The 25,181-nt window shown below is 32.1% G+C and overlaps 1 pseudogene; it reads left to right on the top strand.

Annotated features, from left to right (window-relative positions):
* LOC102626075 (uncharacterized) overlaps positions 1 to 25,181 on the top strand; it is a 36,610-nt pseudogene that overhangs the window by 2,688 nt on the left and 8,741 nt on the right.

Below are 25,181 nucleotides of genomic sequence, written 5' to 3'. Positions count from 1 at the left end.
TCTGGAATTGTCTTGGGCCATATTATGTCTTCAAAAGGAATCAAAGTTGATAAAGCCAAAGTTGAAGTCATTTTGAAATTTCCCTCACCAAAGACAATTAGAGAAGTCTGTTCTTTTTTAGGACATGCAGGATTTTATAGGAGGTTTATAAAAGACTTTAGTGCCTTATCTAGATCAATTTGTAACCTCCTAATAAAAGACACACAATTTGAATGGACTAATGATTGTCAACAAGCTTTTAAAAAAATAACTACCCTTTTGACATCAGCCCCAATAATGCAACCCCCTGATTGGTCTTTGCCTTTTAAGCTAATGTGTGATGCTAGTGATTATGCCGTTGGCGCTGTTCTGGGCTAAAAAAAGGAAGGTAAGCCCTCTGTCATCTATTATGCAAGTAGAACTTTAAATAGTGCTAAAATGAATTACACTACAACTGAGAAAGAACTACTTGCTGTAATATTTGCATTGGATAAATTTCGTTCGTATTTAATTGGTTCATCTACTGTTGTTTACTCTGATCATGCTGCTGTGAGATATTTAATGTCAAAACTGGATGCCAAACCAAGGTTGATACGATGGATCTTGCTACTTCAAGAATTTAATTTGACAATCAAGGAAAAAAATGGCGCTGAAAATGTTGTTGCAGATCGTCTTTCAAGGCTTACAAATGAGTCTTCAATTGAAACAACACCCATCAATGATTCTTTCCCTGATGAATTTTTGTTTTCTATAAACAAAGTGCCTTGGTATGCTAATATTGTTAATTATCTTGCAACAGGTGAAATGTCATGTGACTGGAGTTCCCAAGATAAGAAGAAATTCTTAGCAGAAGTAAAATGTTTTTACTGGGATGAACCATACTTGTTCAAGTACTGCTCCGATCAAATTTTTTGAAGATGCATACCAGACGACGAGGTAAGTAGGATCATTCAATTTTTCGAAGATGCATACCAGACGACGAGGTAAGTAAGATCATTCAATTTTTCAAAGATGCATATCAGACGACGAGGTAAGTAGGATCATTCAATTTTGTCATTCTGAAGCATGCGGTGGCCATTTTTCTTCAAAAAAGAAAGCTGTAAAAATATTACAGTGTGGATTTTATTGGCCTACATTATTTAAAGATTCACATGCGTTCTGTAAAATGTGTAAGAATTATCAAATGGTAGGGTCTATTTCAAAGCGGAACATGATGCCTTTAAACCCCATCCTTATCATTGAAATATTTGATTGTTGGGGAATTGATTTTATGGGCCCTTTTCCATCATCATTTGGATTTGTATACATTTTGGTTGCTGTTGATTATGTTTCAAAATGGATTGAGGCGATTCCTTGTCGGCACAATGATCACAAGATTGTGATCCGCTTTTTAAAAGAAAATATTTTGAGCAGATTTGGAATACATCGAGCCATTATCAGTGATGGAGGTAAGCATTTTTGTAATAAGCCATTTGAGTCTTTAATGAAGAAATATGGAATTACACATAAGGTTGCTACCCCTTATCACCCTCAAACAAGTGGTCAAGTTGAATTAGCAAATGGGAGATAAAACAAATTTTAGAAAAGACAGTTAATCCAAACCGTAAAGATTGGTCTCTTCGACTAATTGATGCACTTTGGGCATATCGCACTGCTTTTAAAACATCTTTAGGAATGTCACCCTATCGGCTTGTTTATGGAAAATCTTGCCACTTACCAGTAGAACTTGAACATAAATCATTTTGGGCCATTAAAGCTTTTAATTCAAATCTTGATAATGCTGGCAATGTGCGTAAATTGCAAATAAATGAACTTGAGGAATTAATGAATGATGCATATGAGAATTCCAGAATTCTTAAGGCAAGAACAAAATTTTTTCATGACAAAAGAATTTTTCCGAAAACATTTGAAATTGGTCAAAAAGTGTTGCTTTATAATTCTCGTCTTCATTTATTTCCAGGGAAGTTAAAGTCAAAGTGGAATGGTCCATTTGTTGTAAAATATGTCTATCCATATGGAGCCGTAGAAATTGAGAATCCAAAGGATGGTGTCACATTTAAAGTTAATGGCCAAAGATTGAAACCATATCTGGAATACCAACCACATAAAGCAGATACCGAAATCCATTTGAGTGACCCACCAAAATTTTGATTAAGCCTTTTTATTTTAACATTTTGTGAATTTGATTTACTGTTACTTTATCGTTTGAATTATTTGATTTTTTTCTTTTTCCTTTTCCCTATGTCTTGAATGGAGTGCATTGCATTGTTTTAATTGTGTGTTGTTTGAAAATTGTGATTTAGCTCACCAAATTTTTATACTTGTCATGAGTACCTCCAAGAAAAATTTCCTTTTCGATCTTAAAACACTTTTTCATGTAAAATTTCACATGAGCAAATTACTTCGATTTTGTAAATTACATCCCATTTGGGATCCGCAACCACCAGCGTTAGTATTTCACGTGAAAGATCTAGAAAGACAACTAAAGGAAATAGAGGATGGTATTTATAATCTGCAATTGGAACTGGATTCAATAAAAGGAGGAATGTGAGTTATATTCCTTGTGTGTTTTTGTTGTTCTTTTACACTTTTGATTTGATTTTGTAGATTTGATTCGTTTTGTTTTGATTCACTCTCCCGTATAAATGGCGGATAACGGTACTCCGTGACTGTTTAAGTCGGTATTCTCAGTTTCCCATAATAACTGAAACCTCAATGTCAAGCATGGAAGAAATACAATAAAATTTGCATTAATATTTTCCTTCTCTCCCTCAAAATGCTCTTAAGAAGATTTACAAAACTCGTTGTGAACGACTGCGTTTGTTAATGATCAATGGGATTCCTGCTGACATTCGCTGGTTAATTGAAGCAAAGTTCCTATTGGCAGGTGAGTTTTCTGATCCATTCATTTCCTACATGCCTGGTTTTGGTAAAAGTACATTTGCTAAGAAAAGAAGAGCTAAGCGACTTGGCTCTGAATGTTCTCACTGTGTAAGACTTGCTTGCAAAAATCCACGCTGTAAAGCTTTAGGAATGGTTTCTGTAAATCGTGAAGATAAAATCAAATTCGTTAAGGAAGGCATGAGTAAAGAATCATTGGATGATATCTTACGATCTCTTGAGACGCATCCGAACGGATATGTTCAACTGAAATTCAAAATTTGTAAAAGCTGTTCAAAAAGGAAAGTGCGCAGTTTAGTCTTGGGAATCTGACTCTAAAAGACCTTGTTTGCCAGTTTATAAGAAAACTGGATGGGAAGCCTATCCTCGACCCATAGAGGGCGTTCAAGCCGTTACTGGACGTAAAACCAGAGGAAGATGTGAGCCACAATCACATCTACCAGTAAATATCCTTTTATTTTACTGTTCTTTTATCTTTTGCATTATTATTATTATTATTATTATTATTTCTTTATTCTATCTAATCATTGTTTGCTTTTTCTTTTTACTATTTGCCTTTGAATTATTAAGCTAAAAGCTTCACGCGTCATTTGACAAACACACCACCCCATTTACAGATGTGTATCATTATGTCCGCCACCAAGATCCTTAAATAAGAACTTCTTTTCAAGCACTCACAAATTGTTTCTTTTTAGAATTGTTCTAATGGCAGCAACTTCAAGCAGTCAACTTAAAAACATTTGTGTGCTTTCTGGATTTCGCTATGGAAAGTATAAGGAGTTCGTTCAGGCAGCCATAGATCTTGGTCGCGCTATAACAAAGAGAAAACTACATCTTGTATATGGAGGAGATGACCGAGGGTTATCAAAGCTTGTCTCTAAAACTGCTTTTGTTCGAGGAAGCCAAGTGCTAGGCATCATTCCAAAAGCCTTAAAACCTTTAGGATGTCTACCAAACCCTCCAACTGGAGAAGAGTTAGTTGTCTCAGGTATGCAAGAAAGAATATCTGAAATGTTGAATCATGCTGACGCTTTTATTTTCTTGCTAGGAGACCTTGCAACTTTGGAAGCGCTAATTACATTTGCTTCTTGGGCCCATTTGAATATCCATAAAAAACACATCGGTTTGTTAAATGTTAATAACTTTTATGATGGCTTAATAACAATTCTCAATCATGCAATAAAAAATTATTTTATTCCATCCTCAGCGAAAAAACTCTTCATTTGTGCTTCTACTGCTAATGAGTTACTTGATCTTTTGCAAGCTTACAAACCAGAGCCAGATCCCATGACTTTAGCGTTGGATTGGGCAACTAATGATGATGGCAGTAACTCTCGTAAAAAGTGTAAATTAGATTTAACTCTCCGTCTGTAAATATTTCCAGCACTGGCCAGGTGATATCTTTTAAACTCTACTTTTTTCTTTAGACATTGAGGACAATGTCTCCTTCAGGTTGGGGGGAGGGAATAGTTGATAATTGTGGAATGTCTCAGTCCTAGTGATGTTTTTACTAATTTTTGTTGTAAAGACTAATTTTAGATAAAAATTTGAGTCGAAGATGGCAGAATATAGAATGTAGTGTCTCTAGAAATGCATCTTCTTAATTTTTGTGTTTTCTTCCAAAAAAAATAAAAAATTAAAAAAAATGTTTCTAACCTTTTGTTTTCGGTCTTTTTCTCTTTTTCTCTTAATCATCTCCCTTAAGTTTCTACAATCGGTCCCAATTTTTTTTAGTGTTTCTTTAAAAAAAAATAAAAGAGTTTTCTTTTTCGGTGTGATTTTTTAACATTGGATAACATGACGATTTTCAAATTTTGGTATTTGTATTATCTTTGGCCTTGAGTTATGTTACACTATGTTTTTCCTTATGTTGAAACGCAAATTGAGAAATTGGATGAGTGAAATTGATTGAGCCATTTGGAGGAATGTACATGTTATGAAAAGACCAAGCGAGTTTTTAAGCCTATTATCCTTGGAGAGTAACCTTGTTTGCCTATACAGCTTCACAATTTATTGTACAAGATCTCAATATTAAAAAAAAAAATTTGTGGAGCCGCATCTAAAAGTCCATTGAACTAGTGGATATGAAAGATTATATAGAACCCTAAAAGATGACAGAATGCCATCTTTGATCCATTTGAGCCTTTCTAGCCAACCCTATTATAAAGAATCCATAGTTAACCCCTTTGAGCCTTTGAAAAAAAAAAAACTTTTTCTTTGGTAACCTATCATATTTTCCTACTCCAATGAGGAGTATCCCCTTATGTTTTATGTTTTTCATCACCCAATTATGTTTAAAAATAGGGATGATTATGTATTCCTAATAATGGTGCTATATAAAAAAGAAAAAGAAAAAAAAAGAAAGATGATATGTATATATCAATTAATAAAAAAAAAGAAAAAAAATCCAAGCAAAAAGAAAAAAAAAGTACATTATAATCTCCAAAAAGTCCCCTATTTTTCAAACATATATTTTTGTTTTTCCTATTACTTTTTTTTGTTAGCCATAACCCTAGCCTACGTTACGTCCTAATAAAAGTCCTTCTCGATTTTTTGGAACTACAGTCTGAAGCAAAAACTGGTAATATGGACTAAAAGATGTGGTGATGCATAAAAATAAAAATAAATTTTGCTAGTAATTCATTGGATTGGATAAAAATTGGTAAAAAGAATGCATGCCTTAAAAAGAAAATACTAGAACTTTCAAATGAAAAGGATGCCCTAAAAAATGCAATGATTCATTCAATGAAAAGATCAAGGGATTGGAATTAGATAATGAAATGTTATTGATTGACACTAAAAAGTATACATTTAATAAAGATAAAATTATTAGTTTTTCACTTATTATGTCGATTAATGCATTCGTTATTTCTAAATTATTTTAATACTCCCCAAATATATTTTATGTTAAATTAATTCGTAATTTGTTAATTTTTATCTTGTAAATATTTTTCAAGAATAAAGATGGAATTGGAATTGAAAGCGGAAACAAAGAAGAACTACTGGAACACAATTGAGGAGATCTAATAATAAAAAATAAAAAATAAAAAAAAGAACAAAAAGACAAAAGAGTAAAAGGCAACCCATGTTGGTCAGGAGGCGATCACGCCTCCTGGCCATCACACTTCTCAACATTTATTTAAATTATAAAAAATAAAATAATAAAATAATAATAAATTAAATAAGAATCAAAAGAATGAAGATGAGGCAATTGATGCCTATAAAAGCTGGAGAGCTATTTTGAGAGCTGAAGTCGAGAGAGAATAGAGTGCAGCTGAAGAATTTCTTTCTTTCTTTGTTTCTTTTCTTTTCTTTTCTTGTTTCCATTTGTATCAATTTTCTTTGTAACATATTTCAAAAAGTTTATCAAATAAAAAGAGTATTATGTTTTCTTTCAATATGAGTAGCTAATTTTATTAAGCTGAGGTTAACGGTGAAACTCAATGTTTTAAACTATTAATTATTATTATTTTCTCAAATGAGTTTTTAAGTTTATTTAATTCTTTTCTAATTATTTTTATATCATGTTAATGTATAAATCTCACTGGATTTTATGGTATTTTGACATAATGTCGACACATTATTATAGTGTGGCACATTAGATACTTTATTCTATATTTATCCACACACATAGAATTAAATGATATAATAATTAATTGGTAAAAGTGAGGCAAAATATAAATGAGAGAGTATTAAAATTATAGTTTGAATACAGAGAGTGGATCCTAAACCTTAGCTTATTTTTAAATTGATTTCAAATAATTTCTTTTCCCCACAATCAATTTTCTTAGTTTTACTAGATTTAAAACTCCCTGTAGTTCGACCCCGGTTTCACCGGGTTATATTATAACTAGACACTCTTATACTTGAGAGTAATACACTTTTGAGTCGTATCAGTTACATATATGATTGCATCATTTAAAGGTAAACAAAGTACTTCATATGAGCATGAAAAATCAGATGTTGATGAATTGATAAAAGAAAATGAAGTGCTTAAGAAAAAGAGTAATGTGCTCAACGAAATTGTGTTAAAATTCAAAAGTTGTCAAAAGAACTTAAAAAAATTGATGAACTCTGAAAAATGTGTATTTGATCAAGGATGACTTGGATATAAGCTTAGTTTGAAGTAAAAGTATTATAAGAATTACTTTGTTAAAGCTACCTTCACTAGTGATCATAAAATTATTTTTCATTATTGCAATTAAAATGGTCATATCGAATATAAATGTCCAGTGAAAAGAAATGCATATCATGGAGTCAAATGTGTTTGGGTTCTAAAAAGAACCATTACTAACACTGAAAGACCCAAAACGATTTGGGTACCCAAGACTTAAAATTTCCTCTGCAAGGTTTGAAGAAGAAAAAGAAGAACAAATGGTACATGGACAATGGTTGCTCAAGGCATATGATTGGAAATCATTCTTGGTTTTCAAGCTTTACCAAGATAAAAAATGCTGGAGATGTATCCTTTGGAGATAATTCAAAAAGAAAGATCATTGGTATTAGTATTGTCGGTAACGTATCCTCTACTCTTATTGAAATGTGTGTTTGGTTGAAAACTTGAAACACAACTTGCTTAGCATTAATCAATTGTGTGATAAAGGTTATAGAGTTATCTTTGATAAATCGAAATGTGTTATTGAGAATGCATGTGATGGCAAGATTTTGTTTATAGGAAATAGATGTATTAATGTTTAGACCATTGATATAGATTGTGCATCTACTAATGATAAATATTTCTTCGCATTACATGATGATGGTTGGTTATGGCATAGAAGATTAGGTCATGCAAGCATGTATTTGATTTCAAAAATTTTGAAAAATGATTTGGTTAAAGACTTTTCAAAAATCAGTTTTCAAAAAGATAGAATTTCTGAAGCTTGCTAATTTGGAAAACAAATAAAAAGTTCTTTAAAAAACAAGAACCATGTCTTTACTACAAAACCACTTCAATTACTTCACATAAATTTGTTTGGACTTTCTAGATATGTTAGTTTAAGTGGTAAATATTATGCATTTGTGATTGTGGATGATTATTTTAGATACACATAAGTATTATTATTAGCTAAAAAAGATGATGCTTTTGATGTATTTAGGGTTTTCTATAAAAAAAAGGTTCAAAATGAAAAAAAGTTATTATATTACATGTATTAGAAGTGATCATCATGGATAATTTAAAAATCATGCATTTAAAATTTTTTGTAATGATTTTGGTATTGAACATTAATTTTCATCACCTAGAACTCCACAACAGAATAGAGTTGTTGAAAGAAAGAATATGTCTATTCAAGAAATGTCTAGGACTATGTTGAATGAAAATACTTTACCTAAGTATTTTTGGGCCGAAGCCGTCAACATCGCTTGTTATGTTTTAGATCGTATGTTGATTAGATCTTATCTCAATAAGATTCCCTATGAGCTTTGAAAAGATAGAAACCCCAACATTGATTATTTCAAAGTTTTTCGATGGAAATATTTTATTTTGAAAACAAAAGATAATCTTCACAAATTTGATCCAAAATTTGATGTTGATATTTTTCTTGGTTATTCAAACATAAGTAAAGCTTATAGAATGCATAATAAAAGAACTTTGGTTGTGGAAGAATCTATTCATATTACATTTGATGAGTCCATTCCTCTATGGAGAAAGTTGTTGTTAATGATGATGCAGATGAAGAGTAATAAGAAGAATTATCAAAAGATAAACAAGAGGATGAACCACATAAAAATCAAGAGAACAGACAAAAAGGACAAACAAATGTGGAGCAACAATAAAGTACTTCTCAAACACTCCCTAAGGAGTGGAGGTATGTTTTCTCTCAACTTAAGGATTTAATTTTAGGTGATCCTTCAAGAGGTGTTACCACTAGATCATCATTTAGAAATACTTGTGAGCATGCTGCATTCATATATCAAATTGAACCAAAATCCTTTACGGATGCGGAAAATTATGAATCTTGGATTATGGCAATGTAAGAGGAGTTAAATCAATTTGAGAGAAATAATGTGTGGAAATTAGTTCCTAAACCCGAACATCAATCCATTATAACCACTAAATGGGTATTTAGAAATAAAATGGATAAATTCGATGTGGTTGTAAGGAATAAAGATAGATTAGTGGTTCAAGGGTACAACCAAGAAGAGGGAATTGATTTTGATGAAACATTTGCACATGTTGCAAGATTAGAATGCATTATGATGCTCTTAGTATTTGCATGTCATAAAGATTTCATTTTATATTAAATGGATGTCAAAAGTGCATTGTTAAATGGTTATATTATGGAAAAAGTGTATGTGAAACAACCTCCTAGTTTTGAAAATGAAAAATTTTCAAATCATGTTTATAAGTTGTCAAAAGTATTGTATGGATTGAAACACGCATCTAGAGCATGGTATGACAGACTTAAAAATTTCTTGTTGGATAATGGTTTTTCAATGGGAAAAATGGATACTACTCTCTTTGTTAAGCATAAGAACCAAGATATACTTGTTCAAATTTATGTTAATGATATTATCTTTGGTTCTGCTAATAAGTCTTTGTGTAATGAGTTTTCATTTTGTATGAGTAAGGAATTTGAGATGAGCATGATAAGAGAATTGAAGTATTTTCTTGGACTTCAAATCAAACAAAACAACAAGGGAATCTTCACTAACTAAGCTAAATATGTCAAAGACCTACTCTAGAGATTTGGCATTGATAACTCAAAAACCAAGAGCGCTCTAATGAGCACAACAATCAAGCTTGACAAAAATGAAAAAGGTAAAGAGGTTGATATCAAAATGTATCGGGATATGATCGGTTCTTTACTTTACTTAACCGCAAATATACCCGATATCATATTTAATGTATGTTTGTGTGCAAGATTTCAATCACGTCCCAAGGAATCCCATTCAGCACTCTAGAAACAAGCATATAGAGATTAGACATCATTTCTTGAGAGATCATGTTCAAAAGGGAGATATTGAATTAGAATTTATCTCCATGGAAAAACAACTTGCTGATATTTTTATAAAACCTTTTTGCAAAGAACAATTTTCAAAAATTTGGCATGAACTTGGGATATTGAAATTTTCGCATTAACATCTCTAACCATGTTATTGAGATTATTAAAATTGATTGATTGATGATTCTTGATGATTATGTCATGCCTATGCATGATAAATGAGTAATATGCTTAAATTTTTAATCCTCAAGTGCTTACAATGTCTCATGATTGCTCAATGTATATGCATGATAGATGAATTATGTGTGAATTTATGATCTTTTGAATGTTAATTATCATGCATCATAATTAAAAATGGCTTTTGAAATGTTTTGGAATGACGAAATGGTCTTAGGATTGCTCAAAACTAAGTCGAACAGTAAACTAGTGCAGAAAAGTAGAGAATAGCAGGCTAGCTGCTTGCAAACCCAAGAGCAAGCGGCTAGCCGCCTGGGCTCGGGTTTAATGGATTTTTGCTCGGTTTTTGCTTTTTTTTCTTCATTGTTTCTTCAACCTCTCATCACTCTCTCTCTACCTATGACCTCTTCTCCATTTCCACTAAACAATTCTTCATTTCTTATTCATTTTCTTGCCAAAATCAATCATCAAACCATTACCCATCCATTTAACCTTAATTAAACACTTCCCAATCGTCATTTCATCACTTGTTTCTCCAAATCTCAAAATCAAAATCTAAGCTTGCTCATTTCTCTCTCCTCCATCTTAAGCCATTTCTATCTCATCGTTGATCAAATTAATACAATATATTGTATTAAATCATCTCTAGGATTAAGTTTATTGGCTCAAACACTTCCATTTAATAGAAAATCTTGAAATTCCAAATTTGGGTATTTAAGCTTGTTCTTGTTTTCAATAATGGTTGGTGGTGAAAAATCCATTGGAAAACATGTGGCCAAGATGCGCAAAGAAGATCATAGAGATAATCTGGAGTTCATATAAACTCATTTTCCACATCCACCTCTTCAGAAACGTTTTCACGACAAATTTATGTCGAGGTCGGTACTTGCCCCCTATTTTGTCAATCTTCGTAATATGGAGAAGTTAGCAATTTATGAGAAATCTCTTAGTGATTTTATTATTGATATGGGCTGGAAAAATGTTTTTGTTATTAAGGAACGATATTATGAAAATTTAGTCAAAGTATTTTATTCGAATATGGCTATTTTTTCGCAAATTACAAATAGAATTGTTACAAGTGTTGAGGAAATTCATATTGAGTTTGATGTTGCAAATTTAAATTAAATTCTTAGAACTCTAAATGAAGGGTTGAAACTTATATTGCGAGAAGCAAAATAGATTATTTGTGGTATTTAGTTAAAGATGTTGTTCTAAAAATTTGTAGACGTTCCGATTTGTTCTGTTTTGTCAACCTGCCTTGAAATCTCAAGCCTTACCCTTTCAACTTAGGATCCTTCATTATGTCTTCAACATATCATAAATCCTAGGTCTGGACATGGGGATGAAGTTACCCATTTGGATGTGACCTTATTGGATAGCATTCTAGAGGGTAGGGTGTTAAATGTCGGTTATATCATTCTTCATCATATGCTTAGCACTCCATGTATAGCAAAATAGTCCCTTCCTTATGGAACCATTATCACCCGTATTCTTAAACATTTCTGGATACCCAAAACCGAACCAACCTTTTTGATTTCTAATTAATTAAGAGATGAAACTATAGCTAATTTGGGGTTTATATAGGCAGAAGGTAAATGGTGTAAATGAAATACTAACTAGGCAACCCAAGAGGGGGGGTGAATTGAGATTTTAAAAATTATGCTAAACAAACCACACAACAATCCAATCTAATGCCTTAATAAATTCGGAAACAATAAATTCAATGAAAGCACAATAATAAATGAGTAAGGGAAGAGAAAGCAAACTCAAGGATTTTTACGTGGTTCGGCAATCCCCGCCTACGTCCACACCTCCAACCACACCGGGCTTGAGAATTTCACTATTCAAGCATTTCCAAGGCTTCAAACATTTACAATTGACTTCAAGGTGTCAATGAACCTTTACAACAAGAGATTATCTCTCCAATCTCTTCACCCCATGTTTCTCACACTTGTACACTCACAATTTGATGAGAAATAAAAATTACAACAATGAAACTCTCTTTAAGAGTGGATATACAAATTGAAAAACAAAGATGATTTAATAAATGATGATTTATGAAATTGCAGCTCAATATATGTTGTGTGCACTTGTTTTTGCTTGCCAAGATATCCAAAAATGAATTGGTTTTGAGTTTATATAGTTTGAACTCAAAAACTAGCCGTTATGCACTTTTTGGTCATAACCGGCTTACTGTTTATGAAATCCAGTTAGCCGCTTTTATATTACCGTTTAGGCAAAAATTTGAATTTCAGAATATCCGACATGCCGCTTTTCATATCCGGTTAGCCGCTTTTGAAATCCGAATAACCGTTTATGCTTCAAAAGCTTACTGCCCAAAATTCGGATTGCTGTTTACCATATCTGGTTAGCCGCTTGCTACAGTAATGGCTACAGTGAAATATTTTCTAAATTTATAGTTTGACCTCAAAACTTTATAAAACTATATTATGGCCCAAAACATTATAAAAGCTTTCAAATAGGTCAAATTTCAGAATTTCTAACTAATACTTTGTCAATCCCAAAACTTTCTGAAATTATGATTTCACCCAAACTATGTGAGTGAAATTATAGAATAACCCAAAATATTTAAATATTTTCAAATAGGTCCAAATCCGAAATTTTAAAACAATATCAAAGGTTTTATAATACTTTCATTTTAATCCAAAACACTTTAATTCCATAACATCATTTTTCCATTAAATATGAAACCTTTATAATGTGAAAATAATGATTTATTTAAAAAGAAAATAATTTGAGCTTAAAAGATTAATCATTCTTAATCTTGTTTGTTATCATCAAAATCAACATTATGGAAACATATATGTTAACAATCTCATTTTTTTTTATGATGACAAACATTTCATGTATTTAAATAATGATTCCACAAATTGTTCCCCCTAAATATAATCTTCTCTTACAATTTGCCAATTAGCTAAATTAACAGATTTAAATACATGGATTTTTCTCCCCCTTCATCATCAAAAAGAAAACTTAAAGGAAAAGAATAAGAGTAGCAAATTTATTACTCATGTTTGTCCGAGTAGAAATTTCAACACATTCTCCCCCTAACAACAAGCATTACCTCAAATACAAGTTTATTAATATTACTCCCAATTATTATAAATCATGATACAAGCCAACTCCATACACAAATCATCACACCAAAATATCATGAACCATTATTCCATTAATTACCAAATCAACAACTCATAACATAAAATTATCATATAAAACAACTATGTAATCAAATCATCATTATCTCAAAATCATCAAAATCATCATCATAATCAAATATCAATCATTAAAAGAATACTCAAAGTGCATATTATTCTCCTCCTTTTAACAACATCAAAATGATATATTACTTTGTCTCCCCCTTTGGACAATAAAAAAGTTCAAAATGCATATTATCCAAAATCATAGCAAACATCCATATAATCCAAATGAAAAATAAAAGAAAAATAAAATAGTAAATGTTGGTGTGTTCAAATACAAGTATAAAAGATTTGAAGTGAAAAAGGATGAGATTGATGGATTTTAGAGAGATATTGCGTGAAAGAGGAAGCGGTTTTTAGTGAGAGAGTAACCGATTGACCGAATGAAGGAGAAGAGGATGAACAAAATATGAATGCCCGAATCCGACTTACCGGATTTCACTAACCGGTTAGCCGGTTGTGGTCCAGTGAGTGTGCAACGTGAATTCGGGTTTCCAGTTTACATAACCGATAATCTAGTTAAGTCTAGTGATGAATGGTCACGAATCCGGTTATCCGGATATTCCTAACATGTTAACCGGTTGGAGGCAGCAAGTAAGCAACGCGAATCCGGTTTGTCGGATCTCATAACCGCTATCCGGTTGTGTCCAGCAAGCATCAAACTAAATCCGATTTTTCGGATTTCATAACCAGCTGGCCGGTTCTTTCCAGAAACCAAATTCTCTTTAAACGGTTTACTGGTTTTCCAATCCGGTTATCCGGAATATGACTTAGAGAATAATCAATAAGAAGAATGGTTTTCTGGTTGATTAGAAGAGGTTTATCGATTAAAATATGGAGAGTATTTTTGAAGTTTAGTAAACTCTTAGACTTGTATTACACACATCAATTTATTTTTAGCTTAAAAATTGATCAATTTTTGAATCATTTTGAGATTCAAAATTTTTCAATAAGCCATTTAATGCATGAGACATAAATGTATACAAGACCAAACATATGAAATCGTATCAAATAATGATGTAAATTTTATAAATGAATGATGATGTAACACAATTAATGGCATATGAATTCACACATATATAAGAGATGGACAATGATGACAGACAATTAAGAAGATGAAATCAAAGACCATACAATCATCAAAATCAAACAAAGACATCATGATAAATCACTCAATGTTATACACAATGATAATTCCATCATGTAAACATACAAGCATACTTTCGCAAATTCATTTATCATAATTCATTCAAAAAAATTAATATGGCAAGAATTGTTACCAAAACAATTAAATCATCTTGCCTCATCTTTTTCTCCTAGATCATACTCAAGTGATTATCCTCACAAGCTTTCATCAAGGAACTTCTCCACCATTCCTTGATTGTAGTACCTACAAAGAAAACATTCACGTTGTGCCCTTTGGTACCCAAATACTATTGGGTCCTTGAGTGTTAGCAACGGTTCCTTTTGGAACCCAAACACATTTTACTCCATAATATACTTTTCTTTTAATAGGACAACCAAACTTCATGTGACTATTTTGATTACAATAATGACATACAACTTGATTGTTAATAGATGTACTCTTCACAAAGTAGTTCTTATAATACTTTTGTTTCAAATTTGGCTTATAACCAAGTCCTCCTTTATCAAACACATATTTTGGTGAATTAATCAAGTTATCCAACATCTTTTGTTCATTTGTAAATTTTAAAACAATCTCATTTAACTCATTGTTCTTCTTCTTAAGCATTTCATTTTCCTTTTTCAAATCATCTATGTGATATTCTAGATGCTCATGTGAAGTGCTAGGTTTCTCATTTGATAATGCAACTCTATCATGCAATGTTTTATTCTCTAATTTTAGGCATGTAATCTTTGCACATAGAGATTCATTTTCATTTTTGAGCTCTACCATTTTCTTTTTAAGACATGCATTCTTTTTACCAATTTTCATCCACTCATCATGCAATTCTTTAAAAGCATCATGTAATTCATCATAAGTAGGAAGATCATTTACCTCATCAAGTTCATCATCCGATTCATCTCCAATTGCCATAAGAGCTAGATTTGTCATTTCTTGATGCTCTTCATCATCACTTGTTTCCTCATCACTATCATCCCATGTGGCTACCATTACTTTCTTCTTGAGCTTGTTGAGAAGAGGGCATTCCGATCTTATATGGCCAGGTTTCTTGTACTCATAACATTTGATTACTTCCTTCTTCTCCTTTCAATTCTTGAGGTCTCCAAATTTTCTTCGCTCACTGGATTTCTTAAAAACATTCTGAACTTCCTAGCCAGCATATCTATCTCCTCCTCATCCAGCTCGTTTTCCTCATCACTCTCATATTTCGAGACTTTGAGAGCAATGATTTTCTTCTTCTCCTCATTGCCTTTTTCGACTGCTAGGTCTTCCTCATAAGAAATAAGAGAACCAACTAAATCATCAATAGGTAAGATATTTAAATCTTTGGCTTCCTCAATGGCAGTCCTTTTTGTCTCCATTCCTTAGGTAGCGACTAATAATTTTATGAACTTTCTCACTATTTGAAAAAGTATTTCCTAGGGCTCCTAGAGTGTTCACTATGTCCGTAAATCTAGTATACATAGAATACACACTCTCATTTTGTTCCATTTGGAACAATTCATATTGCCGAGTGTACCTACTAATTTTAGACTCTTTCACTTGATTCGTGCCTTTATAAACAACTTCAAGTTTGTGCCAAATTTCATTATCACTCTCACAACTAGATACTCTATGAAATTCTTTCTTACCTAGTGCACAAAACAAGGCATTCATAGCTTTGGAATTTAGAGTAGCTTTTCTCTTTTCCAATTCATTCCATTCTCGTGAAGGTTTTAGAATATCTTCCCCGACTTCATTTTTAGTCAAAGGCATAAAAGGACCATCACAAACAACTTCCCAAATTTCATAATCTAGTGCTTGTAAATAAATTCTCATCCTAGTTTTCCAGTACGGGTAGTCATTTCCGTCAAAGAACGGTGGTCTAATTGTGGACTGTCCTTCTCTAAATGTTGAGTCATATTAGGTTGCCATTGATCTTTAGCTCTAGACGGTTAAGTCTAAACAAGAGCACCTCACTCTGATACCAAATAAAATACTAACTAGGCAACCCAAGAGGGGGTGAATTGGGATTTTAAAAATTAAGTTAAGCAAACCACACAACAATCTAATCTAATGCCTTAATAAATTCGAAAACAATAAATTCAACGAAAACACAATAATAAATGAGCAAGGGAAGAGAAAGCAAACTCAAGGATTTTTACGTGGTTCGGCAATCCTCGTCTACGTCCATGCCGCCAAGCACACCGGGCTTGAGGATTTCACTATCCGAGCCTTTCCAAGACTTCAAACGTTTACAATTGACTTCAAAGTGTCAATGAACCTTTACAACAAGAGATTATCTCTCCAATCTCTTCATCCCAAGTGTTTCTCACACTTGTACACTCACAATTTGATGAGAAATGAAAATTACAACAATGAAGGGCCTGTTTGGTACCATTTTCAAGGCTTTGTTTTCATTTTTGTTTCCAGAGTACAAACATAATACATGTTTGGTGGGATGAATCCAAAAAATAAATTATAAAATAGAGAATTCATATTCGCATTTACAGTTATAAAATTGAGAACGTCTTAAACACGTTCTCAAACGAATTACAAATTAAATTAAAAAATGAACCCCAAAACAAAATCTAAAAGTTATCTTCCTCTCCCGAAATCTTATCCCCTCCCTCTCGTCATCTCTTCACAGCTCTCCCTTCTTCGTGGCTGTCATACTTCTCCTTCAACCACAACCCACCTGAACTGTGTACAGATCTCTCTGTCTCCTCCCTCTTCATCCAAGTCTACTTTATAGCTCTCTCACTCTCGGTGGCTTTTACTCATTCGTCAACCGCAATCCACCGTCACCACTCTCTCTCTCTCCGTGCCCAAAATCGATTGCTGCTCCATCTCCGCTACTATTGTTGCTCCGTCTCCGCTGTTGTTGCACCGTCTCTACTCAATTTGGACTACTGCTCATGCTACTCTTTGCTTCGTCTCTGTTACCATCTCTACTCGCTGGTACTAGTCTTCAATTTTTCGATTTGAGTAAATTGTGGGTGTGTTCTTTTTGTTTCTTTTAGATCCAAATCATATTCATTTAATTTTTTAGACAAATAGGATGGTCGTTTCTTGAGCTCTACATTTGTATCTTATTTAAGGAATGTTAGAGAAAGGAATGATTTGCTATTGGCTCGATTTGTGAGAAAAGAAACACATATATATTTAGATGCCCATATGAGAAATATGAGAAAGAAAGAAATTAGGATACTTGTCCAGTGAATTACAAAATTCTGTACTTGGTGGCTCCATAAAAGTAGTTCAAATTGAAATTTGATAGGAAAGCCTTTAATGGGAATTGTGCGACAGAGGAAATAACTTTTTTCTTAGAGTTTTTGATTTTTTTTTTACTCAAAAGTCTATTAATTCTTATTTCCTATATGAATTGCAGACAACTTTGTTTAGTTCTCTTACTTGTATTTTTATTGATTAAAAGGGTATGAATATGATTGAGAAGTGTTTGGCTAAAGTGAATCTTGGATGTATTTATTAAGTTTAATGGAACAATCCTAGTTAATTTTGATGATTTATACATGCATTTAATGTCATTTTTAATAATTCGTGTGCAGGAAATATGGATTCTTGGCTTTGCTTGGACTTATGGTTTTCACAATTTCATTTGGGATCAATAAGCTTCAAGGATAAGCACTTGTAGTTCATCCTTTTTTTTTTTTTGGATGGGACTTGCTTTTCTTCCATCTATCTTTTTAATTCTCTATTTATGTGGTAGCAGTTTTATGTTTTGTGTTGTTCTGGAAAGTACATGTTGAAATTTTGTCAAACCCTGTTGGCGTACTCTAATCACTTAGCTGCATGGCGCAAGCATAAACATTGTTGTTGTTAGAGCTTGTTTACACAAAATAAGTGTAACTTGAAAGTACATTGTACACTATTAAATTTGATTTATCTCCAGCAAGTATTAACGTATGATGTCTATCATGTAATTTTTTTATAATTATTTTGTTTAATTTATTTGTGTTGTAATATGTAACTTAAGTATACTGTAAAAATAATGATAATGTCAAACTTTTCCCTATTAATGTTAATACTAAAACTTGATCATTATGTGATTTTTTATAATTATTTTGTTTAAATTATTTATGGTATGTATGTATATGTATTAATTAAACAATTATTTTTTTACTATGACTTAAATGTTTAGTAAAAACTGTTTTTGAAAAAAGTATTACCAAACGCATATTCTCTGTTTTTATTATTTTCAACTGTGTCTACCAAACGCATATTACTGTTTTCAGTTTTAAAATACAGGATACAAAAAATGATACCAGACGTATATTTAAATTCGAAATACAGCAACTACAAAACACCATTTTCATTTTTATTTTTATTCTCAGAAAATATAAATTCAGAAACAATACCAAATAGGCCCTCAATGAAACTCTCTTTAAGAGTGGATATACAAATTGAAGAACAAAGATGATTTAATAAATGATGATTTACGAAATTAAAGCTCAATATATGTTGTGTGCACTTGTTTTTGCTTGCCAAGATATCCAAAAATGAATTGGTTTTGAGTTTATATAGTTTGAACTCAAAAACTAGCCGTTATGCACTTTTTGGTCATAACCGACTTACTGTTTATGGAATTCGGGTAGCCGCTTTTATGTTACTATTAAGGCAAAAATTTAAATTTCAGAATATCCAGCATGCCGCTTTTCATATCCGGTTAGCCGCTTTTGAAATCCGGATTGTCGCTTGCGAAATCCAGATAACCGTTTATGCTCCAGAAGCTTACTGCCCAAAATCTGGATTACTGTTTACCATATCTGGTTATCCGCTTGCTACAGTAACAGCTACAGTGAAATATTTTCTAAATTTATAGTTTGACCTCAAAACTTTATAAAGCTGTATTATGGCCCAAAACGTTATGAAAGCTTTCAAATAGGTCTAATTTCATAATTTCTAAATAATGCTTTGTCAATCCCAAAACTTTCTGAAATTATGATTTCGCCCAAACTATGTGAGTGAAATTATAGAATGACCCAAAATATTTAAATATTTTCAAACAGGTCCAAATCTGAAATTTTAAAACAATATCAAAGGTTTTAAAATACTTTCATTTTAGTCCAAAACACTTTAATTCCATAACATCATTTTTCCATTAAATATGAAACCTTTATAATGTGAAAATAATGATTTATTTAAAAAGAAAATAATTTGAGCTTAAAAGATTAATTATTCTTAATCTTGTTTGTTATCATCAAAATCAACATTATGGAAACATATATGTTAACAGTAAAGACTAGAGATACAAAAACAAGGGTACTGCACTAGCCTCTTTGACCAGCAACAACACTTTTTTGATCAACAACATCGCCTCTTTGCTCAATAACAACAACTTTTTGATGGCCAACAGCAACTTTTCGCTGCTCTTGGGTTTCCACCACCATCCTCCTCATCACATCCACCATCTCTATAGTATTATGTTCTTCTTCATTTTGATTTCAGTACTCGGTTTTATTTTGCAATACATTTTCATAGGGATTGTTGTTTTAATTGTGAATTGAGGATGATTGTTGTTTGGTATTTGAATGCTTTATTTTATAATATATTTTCTAAATTCTTGGATAACTCTTTGGTTACATTCATGCTTGATTTTTATATGTCTCTTGATTAACCATTGAGATGTTATTTTTTTATCTAAGCATGGATTTATAGTAATTTTGATGATAATGAGGGAGAAGTCATGTATTTTGAATTCCCAGAGACAGGTAACATGTATTTTGATCTTGTAGTATTGATGCATGTTTTTGAAAGATTTAGGGGGAGCTTATATTTATTAAAGATCATGTATTCAGGAGGCGTTCATAGTTGATTTATACGTTGAATCATGTATGTCATATGCTAAGGGGGTGTAAATGTCAAAATACATGAGATGTTTGTCCTAATAAAAAATGGGGAGATTGTTAGCCTAAAGAGCTACATATGTTGTAATTTTGATGATAACAAACATGTGTTTTAAGTGATATGATAAATATTTATGCAAGTGAATCAAGTGAAATCAAGCTCAAGACACTCAATGGACAGCGACTCGATCAAGAACAAAGTTTAGCTCAACGGAGTCATTATTACGACAAATTCTTCTAAAGCCGGTATGATTTAATATATGCATGGTTTAACATTTGAGAAGTTCAAGATTTTGTTTAATAAATTATTACTTTTATAAACCAAAAGGTTTTATATTTATAATCCAAGTATTTTTTGGATTTGACTGTTTTTCAAATCTTGGATTAAATTGAAAACGTTTTGAGAACTTTGAAATTAGTAAAAATTATTAAAGGAACCTCTTTTGTAAAGTATGATAAAGTTTTGGGCCATAAAATAATTTTAAAAATTTTTGTCCAATAACGAGTATTATTTAGAGATTTTGAAATTGGATATGTGTGTAATTTTTATAATGTTTTGGGCCATAGTTTAAGTACTGAAAATTTGAGGCAAAAAAAATTTTGGAAAATAGTGTTACTATAGCAAAATTCAAATTGCAACAGTAACTTGAAATGCAAGTTACACAACCCAAGAGGGGGGTGAATTGAGTTTTTAAATTTTATGCTAAACAATTCTCGCAGCAATTCAATCTAATGCCTTAATAGAATTGAAAAACAATAAATTCAATATAGCACAATAATACAAGAGTAAGGGAAGAGAAAACAAACACAAGGATTTTTATCCCTGCCTAGGTCTACCCCTCCAAGCTCACCCGGCTTGAGGATTTCACTATCCAAACCTCCCAAGACTTCAAATGTTTACAACTAACTTCCAAGGTGTCAATGGACCTTTACAATCAAGAGATTAACTCCCCAATCTCTTTACCCCAAGTGTTTCTAACACTTGTACACTCACAAATTGATGAGAATTGAAAATTACAACAATGAAACTCTCTTTTTGAGTGAATAAACAAATATAGCTCAATGATGATTCAATCTATGATGATTTTGCGATTTCGCAGCTCAATATATGTTATAAGATGTTGTTTATACTTGCATTAATTCTTAAAATAAAGTTGGAGTTGAGTTTTTATAGATAAATCCCGAAAACTAGTCGTTATAGATAAATTCTCACAACCAAGTGGTTAGCCGCTCATAACAGTGATATTACCGTTAAATTTGAATTTGCTACAACAATACTGTTCATCAAAATTACACTTTGGCCCTAAAACTTTTTATAATTATAATATAGCCAAAATGTCATAAAACTTTACAAATATGTCCAATTTCAGAATTTTTAAATAATATTTATTATTCTCTAGACTTTCTGAAATTATGATGTGGCCCTAAATATAATGGTATTTTTCAAAGAGGTCCTTTTTCAAAAATTAGCATAATACCCATATTTTTTAAAGTTCTCAAAACTTTCACTTTAGTCCAAAATTTGAAAATATGTGATTTTCCTCAGGTGGCTAGCCACTAGCCTCAGGCTGTTAGCCGCTCACTCTCTGTCCAATTTTGGATTTCAAATATTTGGATTACATTCGGGTCCTCAAACTTTCATAAATTATAGTATGGCTCAAAACATTTCAAATATTTGCAAAAAGGTCCAACTCCTGAATTCCAAATAATACTTATTAAATTCAAAGATTGTAAAACTTTTCATTTAAGTCCAAATTACTTAAATCCACAAAATACTCTATCTTATAAAAATAAAACATTTTAGTTTATGAAAAGTAATTATTTAAATTAATCTCTTGAGTTTCTCAAATGCTAAATCATGCATCAATTAAATTATACCGGCTTTATAAGAATTTATCGCAATAATTTTTCTATTAAACTCTATTCTTGATTTCATCATTGTCCGTTGAGTGTCTTCAACTTGATTTCACTTGCATAAATATTATCCTTCAAAAACTAGTGAAAATGTGAAATACAATATTTATTAAATCACTTAAAACACATGTTTGTTATCATCAAAATTACATTATGTGTAGCTCTTTAGGCTAACATAACTTGTACTGTACTTAGCGGTGAACCAGCTAATCAAGAGGCTTGTCGTTTGCTTGCTGGTTTTGTCCATAACGACTAATTTTTGCATCAAAACTACATAAACTCAAATCCAATTCATTTTTGAGGACTTTTGCAAGCATAAACAAGTGTAACAACAGATTTTGAGCTTTCAATTCGCAAATCATCATAGATTAAATCTTCATTGAGCTATTATTTGTATATCTACTCTGAAAGAGAGTACTTGTTGTAATTTTTGAATTCATTGTAAAATTTGTGAGTTTTGTAAGTGTAGGAAACATTTGAGTGAAGAGATTAAGGATAATCTCTTGTTGTAAAGGTTCATTGACACCTTGGAAGTCAATTGTAAATATTTGAAGTTTTGGGAGGTTTGGATAGTGAAATCCTCAAGCTTGGTTCTTGGAGACATAGACGTAGGCGGAGATTGCCGAACCACATAAAATGATAATCTTTGATTTCATTAAAGCATTAGGTTAAATTGTTGTGTAGTTTGATTAGCTTAATATTTAGAAACCAAATTCACCGCCTCTCTAGGGTTGCATAACTAGTAGTTCAGACTTTTATATATCGTTTCCCACAAAAAACGACCCCACAAATGATTTTGAAAGTGATCTATCTCATCTACCTCATTAAGCAGCGATAAATTTGTTTGACAATTATCTTTTTTTCGATTTAGTACTATGTCTGTAAAGTATAACAACACGATCTTTAGTGCATCATTGTCATCCATAGCCTCGAAGTCTAAGTCTATAAATTTTGACTCAAAATGTCCAAGATTTATCTTGTGAAACAAACCGCCAAAATACTTGTTAAGTAACCTGTGCATTATTTTATGCTTTTTCAACACAACATCTTTACCATAGCAAAGTCCCGTAACTAAGCATCATTCTCTAATTGATAAACGTATTAAATCCTCACCAATTTAAAACCATAACTGATCTTTTTTCTTACTTTCTCCATGGGCCACTTGCCTAAGCAACACATTATGCACAATTACACCATTGAATGGAAAGCCTTGGCACTTGATGATATGCCCATATATGTTATCCTTGAACAGTTTCAACTGTCGTTTTGTTAATTTTTCTCTGATGGATTTTACAATTGTATCTAATTTACACATATTCATGATACGTTTGGGAAACTGATTGCCATAAGGTACTTTCATCAATCTGGGTAGATTATGCTTTGCTATTTTTTATTTCATCATTTATCTTATACAAGTTACAAATAAAATTGTTATATTACATAATTACATGTCAATAAACCATAACAAACAACAACAACAACAAAAAAGAAAATTGTCATTTAGATAGTGTCTCATGGTGCGACAGTCACCTTGTTGTCGCACCGAGAGACACTGTTGTGCAAATTTTATTGAACTCGCAAGTGCACGAATCTATTGTAGAATAGATTAATGGTGACGAGTGTCAATCTCATGAGGAGGTGGATTTTAATTATATGTAGGGTTAATTTTGTATGAGGGTGGTTGGATTTGTGGTGAAAGTGACTTAGATTATCCTAAAATTAGAATTGAAATGGCGAGAATAAATTGAAGAGAAATCTATTGAAATGACGTACTTGGGTATCTGGATCTGCATTAACATGCACCATGGGCTAAATATTCCTTATAAATGCCAATTAAATCATGAGGGGGGAATCCACACCTTATGAACCACACTCTAATCAATATGGTGCTAAGGGCTTATCGTGCCAAATAATAATAACCTTGTACTAGGGAGCCGGTGAAACCAGGGCGGTATCTAGACAAGATTATTATTATTTGTCAACGAGAAGTCAAAACATCCACAAAAACTAGAGGGGAAGAGAAAATAAATTTACCAAATAAAGCCCATGACACATGTTGAGACTTCACCTTCAACCCAAGCTTGAAAGAAAATTAGCTACTCATAATTGAACTAGGGGCAAAATAAGAATTTATTAAAATACATAGAAAATATAAGATGGAGAAGAAATTACAGACAATGGAGCCCAAAAATGGATTCAGAGATATCTAATTAGGAGGGAGGCCCCCTTTTTATAGATACATTGAGTAAATCATGGCAATCGGATTAAAAATAGTTTGGACGCTCAGGATTTTGCCACGTTATCAGTCAACAGTACGCGGTTTGACCATACGGTTTGACCATGCGGTTTGAACAGTCAACCGACTTAAACAGTGATGCGGTTTTGTTGAAAATAATCCTATGTATATGCATGTACCGTACGTGCGATTTTTGGTCTACTAACATGCTGCCACGTCACCAATCAATAGTGTATATAAATTTTGTCCAATAGAATCATGACACCTCATCAGTCAATGCCATATCATCGGTCAATGCCACGTCATCGTTCCGTATGTGTGAACAGTATCATGGACAGTAACATGGACAGTATCGTACATGTGAATCATGACACCTCATCAGTCAATGCCACGTCATCGTTCCGTATGTGTGAACAATATCATGGACATTAACATGGACAATATCATACATGTGAATAGTGACGTACATGTGAACAGTGTCATTTTTCCTTTTATGCTCCTCTTAAGGTTTTTGACTATCCTGAGTTCAAAAGTGATGTCCGTTTTGCAGTCTGATTTCTCGTTCATTGTGAAATGACCATGATGCCCCTAAAATATATAAAATACTTAATTAAAATAAAACACACGTAATTAAATCACAAGAAGCTTAAATACATAAAAGTAAGGGTGTTAGTAAGACTTGAAATGTAAAATGACGATTTTCTCCTTTATAAATATATATTTTCTAACACTCAACAGACACATTGTGTCTTGGTTCGACAAGGAGTTTATCGTGCACCTGCGCGCGCTGCGTGTGATAGTCGAGCATTCCATTCTTTC

Source organism: Citrus sinensis, chromosome 8, assembly GCF_022201045.2.
Source record: "Citrus sinensis cultivar Valencia sweet orange chromosome 8, DVS_A1.0, whole genome shotgun sequence".
NCBI lineage: Eukaryota > Viridiplantae > Streptophyta > Magnoliopsida > Sapindales > Rutaceae > Citrus > Citrus sinensis.
This window is presented reverse-complemented; position numbering and strand designations above follow the sequence as displayed.